Source organism: Bactrocera dorsalis, chromosome 6, assembly GCF_023373825.1.
Source record: "Bactrocera dorsalis isolate Fly_Bdor chromosome 6, ASM2337382v1, whole genome shotgun sequence".
In the NCBI taxonomy this organism is placed as follows: domain Eukaryota; kingdom Metazoa; phylum Arthropoda; class Insecta; order Diptera; family Tephritidae; genus Bactrocera; species Bactrocera dorsalis.
Window position 1 is genome coordinate 34,193,014 of NC_064308.1, and position 6,446 is coordinate 34,199,459.

Below are 6,446 nucleotides of genomic sequence, written 5' to 3' on the forward strand. Positions count from 1 at the left end.
TTTGTTGTCGTAAATCACTTATCAATCAGCTGACTGAAAAAACAAAAATTACAATATTTGCAAAAATAAGTATTTCGCAGTCAAAATGCCAAGGGGGTGTGAAAATTTTAAGATAATGGATACGCTGTTCAAGAATCAGGCATTAAATCTGATAACACTTGACTCAAGTGAGTTTTACAATTATAAGCAAGCCTCCCTTTCATATTTATTTACGTAAAAATTATTTTTCAGGTGACGAAATAAATGTTTGAAAATTTTTCATTGAGTTTACTTTGTTTATTAAACACTCGTAGAAGTGTTCATCTCGGAATACCAAAGTCATCCCAATGACAACATAATGTACTTAGGAACTTTGATGGCAGCCGTTTCAACGAAACGATTCTTGTTCGCCCGGTCGAATTTCGCCGCATACTAGATTATATAAACGGTGGTGTATTTAACACAAATTCTAGTGGAGCATAACTTCCTTTAGATTTACAATTAAAAATAGTGCTATTTAAATGGATGGATTATCCATACGAAAGGTTGCTTCATTGTTTGGCGTGAGTGATGGGGACACTATTCAAAATATAACTAAGCGTATTTAAAGCAATATTGAAATCAAAAGAGAAGTTTCTGTTTTGGCCAAATGAAAATGAACGGTTGGAAATTGTTACTGCAACGCGGAAAGAGATGCCAGGTTGTATAGGATATATTGATGGATCCGAATCAAAGTTGGCTGAAGCGCCAGCCAAAAAACATGAACTTTTTTATTCCCGACAACGCCAATATGCTATTAAAATGCAAGTTGCCTGTGACTATATGCTACGAATTAGACAAGTCACAATAGTATACCCTGGAAGTGTTCATGACGCCAAAATCTTCTTGAATAGCCCTCTTGCAAAACATCATCGACGATTTGTATCTAACTCTCAGTGGACTGCTGGACACCGTTTAGGCAAAATAGTACGAACTACACTACCAAAGAAAGAAAAAGTTTCAATAAGTACTTTTCAAAATATCGTGTGCGATTTGAGACTTTTTTTGGCATTTTAAAAGAAAAAAAGGTAGCTTGAAAGAATTGAAGTTTAGAATGATAAATGACCAAAATAAAAAAGAATGCAATGAGTGGATCATGGTATGCTGCATTCTCCATAATATGCTAATCAATTTCCAAATTGAAAGCGAAGAAAGCGTTGAAATTAACCCACCTCAATATAGTATACCACCAGGAAGTAACACAAGATCTAGTCTTCTTGACTTCATACAAAATCATGGATTAAGTTAAAATACATCATTATTTAAACGTGTATTCACTGTTCATTAGTATTAGTATTCATATGTAAAAATGTATTTTTTTTTTAATTTAAAAATTAATATAAAAAGTAATTATTAAAAATAAACTTCAGGTACATTAATTCACTTCAGGAAATTTAAAATTCTCTTGCACCACTTCTTCCAATTCTTCCACTTATTTGTATTTGTGTTTCAATTCCTCTATTGCCAATCTTTCTTTCATTTGTATTTCCATTGTTTTTAATTTTTCATTACTTTCCAATTTTTTAGTTTCATCTCCATTTCTCTGTCTTTTAGTAATAATTCTTGCTTTTCCACTTCTTTTTCTTTAACCATCAATTCCCTTTCACTTAATTCCATCTCTTTCTCCTTAAAACTCATTTCTTGCTCAATTTTTTTTTTTCGTTGTTCCCAAACTGTCGTTGATTACTGCTGACTCAACCACTCTACCGCCGAAAATTTCATCTATTTCATAAAAAAACGAACACATTTTAAGTAAAGTGGCTGAAATAAAAATGTCTAGTTATTCTAAGTACCACTAGAAGAATGAATAACATTTAAAATCGCAAGTTATGATGCGATTTACTTGTCGTTCCGCTTCATTTTATAGTTTGAACCATTTACACAAATTCGCAATTGTCCTCAATACTATTTGCTTCACTTCTATACGCACGCAGAAACAGTGAAAATTTAGTTTTATTTACAAAACAAAATCTTACCCTTCATAGTTTCGCCTTCCATACTCCCTGCACCCGTTGAGCCTTCCCATGCTTTTGCTTTGTTATATTATATGTTGTACGCATATAACGAACCTTCGAGCGTGTCAGCTTCCAGTCCACCGCAATGTTGCTCTCCATTGAAAATCGTCTATAATACATTTGAGACGCTGGTTTCTATAATTAAAATTCTAACAGATTACTTCTAAGTTGTATTGTAATTAATAGATTTACCTCAAAATACCTGTTTTGTGTCAAATATTGAATCAATGGCTTTTCTTCTTCAAACAGCCACTTTCTGGTTGGGTTGGAACGCACCCGCTTTGCTTTTGTCTAAAAGCGCATTTAATTAGTTAAATTGTATTTATTATGCATTTTTATATTAGCTGTATAACATTATATTGCTCCATTATTCCGAAAACCCTTGACAAAAGAAAATTGAAAGAAAATTAAATTTAAACACAAATGTAACCACAACACAAAGGCCACCTGATGTAAACAGAAATCAGCTGATCAGTTATGACGAACCGAATACACAGCGTTCATAGTTGTATTTCCGTAAACTTATTTTAGTATGCAATCCAACAACAATTTTTTTACACTAGCATAAAAACTTATGATTTTGTGATTTTACGATGCTTTAAGACACGTTGTGAGTACCCCAAATGTGTAACCCGCGTGAATGCTATAAGTTCAATAATTATTACGTCAGTATTTATCCGAAATAAATACTGTTTTTAAGACAAAGATGTTAATAAATATAGTTTAAAAAAAACTAAAAAACACGCTTTTAAAGCATATCAAACTAAAAAGTGAAAAATAATTCTTTGTATAAACTAACAACAATAATGAAGGAAAAATTCCTGCATTATTGTGAGAAAAGCGTGGGGTGCTTACGCTTTTCTCACAATAATGCAGGAATTTTTCCTTCATTATTGTTGTTAGTTTATACAAAGAATTATTTTTCACTTTTTAGTTTGATATGCTTTAAAAGCGTGTTTTTTAGTTTTTTTTAACTATATTTATTTTTAATTTTTTAGTTTGATGTGAGAAACCCCAAAATTTGTTAAAATATGAACTATGATATGAAGTATTGGTTAAGTAAATCGATACTTTGGCAGCATTTAGTATCTACTCGTAACATTTCATTGACTAATTGTTACATTATTTACGACCAAGTTCTATTGACGACTTTAAGAATTATTACTTATAAATCGAATCATTTCTTCTAAAGCTTCACTGTTACATGGGGTTTTACCTGTCAACTTTGAACAGTCCAGTTCTTCAATTCGAATACAGTCCAAAGATCTACAACGACTAAGTGCTACATAAGCTTGTCCAGCAGCAAACAGTCGAGAGACCAGATAAATTACTGCATGTTCTACTGTACAACCTTGCATCTTATAAACGGTCGATGCTCAAATCAGTATGCTATTTAAATGTCACTAAAACTAGTTTTATATAGATGTTGCATACTTTTAAGCGCATCCTTTTGGTGAGCTGCTTAAACTTACTATTGCCTTCCTACAGTGTCGCTCAAATATTCCACGTTTCAGTACCACTTAAAAAAGTTACAAACATACATACATACATACAAGTGAAGCTAATAAAAGCGTATTAAAAAATAATTTGCTTTCTTATAAGTATAATTTTTTGTATGTTTTTTCATAAAATGTTGAAAGAAAACTGAAAGAAAGTGTCTATGATTACTTGCAACCATTGGGAGGAATTCACCGAATCTTTGAATACGCCAAAAATGTAATATAAATATTGGATAGTCGTAAAAGTCTTTTCGTATTTCTAATCAAACTTCAACTAATTTTTTTTTATTTATACTAATAAATAAATAAACAAATATGTACCATTTTGGGAGACCACATTTTGGCATTTTTCCACTAGAGATATTATTCCATCAATGTCAAACTTTCATCAGGGTAAATCGAAATGTTTAAATTTCAACATGTAAATAAATAACACAATTTTAATAAAAGTTGCACCATTTTAATCATTTTCAATACTTGCTACAGTCATCCAAGTTATTGGATTTTGGTAAAATATATAGAATAAGGTTGCATTTTATTCAAATAAATACAAGTAAGTTTATGTATTGACAATTTAATTGATTTATAGCAATTGTGTTGCAAAAATTGGAGGATGGAGTCGTGTCAAAAGAACAGCTGGTACGACGAGATGTGCCGTGTCGCAGCGGATAGAAAACAGGCTGCCTACCTCGGAACGTTACGATCGACGACAACACGCGCGGGATGGGATAGATACCGAGAGTTGAAGAGGGAAGCGAGACGCATTTGCAGACAGAAAAATAAAGAGGACGAAATTCGTGAGTACGAAGAGCTTGATTAGCTGGCCAGCAGGGGTAATGCTCGAAAATTCTACGAAAAAATGCGGCGGCTTACAGAAGGTTTCAAGACCGGAGCATAACAACCGGAGCATACTCTTGTAGAACCCCCAAAGGTGATCTAGTCACCGATGCCCAGAGCATACTTATATTATGGAGGGAACACTTCTCCAGCCTGCTGAATGGCAGTGAACGTACAATGCCAGGAGAAGGCGAACCCAATTCCCCAATCGATGACGATGGAGCAGACGTTTCATTGTCCTCCCCTGAAGAATTTCGAATAGCAATTATCCGCCTGAAGAACAACAAAGCGGCGGGGTCGATAAATTGCCGGCCGAGCTATTCAAACACAGCAGCGAAGAACTGATAAGGAGCATGCATCAGTATTTTTGTAAAATATGGTCGGACGAAAGCATGCCCAACGATTGGAATTAAGTGTGCTCTGCCCAATCCATAAAAAAGGAGACCCCGCAATCTGCGCAAACTATCGTAGGATAAGCCTCCTCAACGTTGCATATAAGGTTCTATCAAGCGTATTGTGTGAACCTTACCAGGCGACTCCGTATCGTGAGACTTCTTCAACCTGCTGCTGGAGAAGATAGTTCAAGCTGCAGAACTTAATCGAGCAGGTACAATCTTTTATAAGAGTGTACAGCTGCTGGCGTATGCCGATGATATTTATATCATGGCTCTCACGTCACTGTTGACAGTCATAACTTTGAAGTTGTAGATAATTTCGTCTGTCTCGGAACCAGCGTAAACACCACCAACAATGTCAGCCTGGAAATCCAACGTAGGATAACTCTTGCAAACAGGTGCTACTTCGGACTGAGTAGGCAATTGAGCCACGTAGCGAAGAGAAGAAACGACTGGCGCGCTGTTGTTGACTCGGCTATAATCGCGTAAGCGGTGTCTACGCCAGTAAAGAAGAAGAAGATGTACATGTTTGTGTTTAATATAAAAAATTATCCCTGCAAGACGGAGGTAAAAGATTGCACCAACACATTGAAACATTTCCTGCTGTTCACCTACACTGCTACATTTTCTGCAATTTTCAATGAAGGAGCGTAAGAGTGAAAGAACTATAGACATTCTGTGGTTAAGAGAGAACACTATTTTTCAAGAGGAAGAAAAAGTAATAAAGGAGGCTGAGAAATTTTTTTGCCCAATTTTGGTGTTTTAACGATAAGCTCTTATTTGATAAATATTTCAATTACAAATATTTTTTTTAAATGTATCTATAGATAGAAATCAAGGCGAATTTTTTTAAACTAATTTTATTGCTGATTACCAACCCGAAAAAGACTCGTAAACGTCTGAACGAATATAATCCGTGCGATAATTTTAATATTTTTCTTTACTGGAGTTACCCGATGGTTGTGTAATAAAGGTTTTGAGGCGCTATTCCAACCGCTTTTAATCGACGTTGAAGCACAAGGCATCGCTGGGTTATTGTTTAACACCATACAATCGGCCGACATTGATATACGACCCGAATTGTACAAACATATCGTGCTATCTGGCGATTCGTGTACTAAAGAATGATATAGACAAATTAGCGGTAAATAATTGCAAATAAAAAAATGTGACAGAGAAAAATAAAAACGATTTTAAATTCATCTTGAAGATGTGGTACGACGATAAGATATGGTCTTCATCGGAGGCGTTTATTTTGACTGATATGGCAAGGAATCGCGCTGAAACAAGAAAATTAAGAAAAGTATTACAGAAACTTAGAAAGAGCTGACCATTGTGGAAACATACAAGTAACAAAAGAATCATATGTAATCAATATTTTTTTTCTGGCACAGAGATTTAAATAAAATGACTTAAAAAAATAAAGAGGTTGCAATATAGGCGCGTTACCGATATTTGGGTGCTCGTTCCTCCGGAGGCTTATTTTCACCCATATAATATGTGTAATACTAAACAAAACTATTTGTAATAATTTAAATAAAAATAGATATATTCTTCAAATATTTTTAATAAAATTTACCAATATATTGATTCAATAAATAAAATTTTAATCAAAACTAGGTAAATTTAATCTTTATGAATTTCAATAAACGAAATATATTTGAAAATTTACCAAAAACGTA

At 33.9% G+C, this 6,446-nt stretch overlaps 1 long non-coding RNA gene across 1 annotated transcript; it reads right to left on the bottom strand.

Annotated features, from left to right (window-relative positions):
• Positions 1 to 852: 852 nt before the first annotated feature.
• Positions 853 to 2,748, bottom strand: LOC125779615 (uncharacterized). The gene is made up of 3 exons (XR_007423403.1): positions 2,226 to 2,748; positions 1,995 to 2,168; positions 853 to 1,740 (listed from the first exon to the last, which is right to left on the bottom strand). It is a non-coding gene; the product is annotated as an uncharacterized LOC125779615 (long non-coding RNA).
• Between the last annotated feature and the right edge of the window lie 3,698 nt (positions 2,749 to 6,446).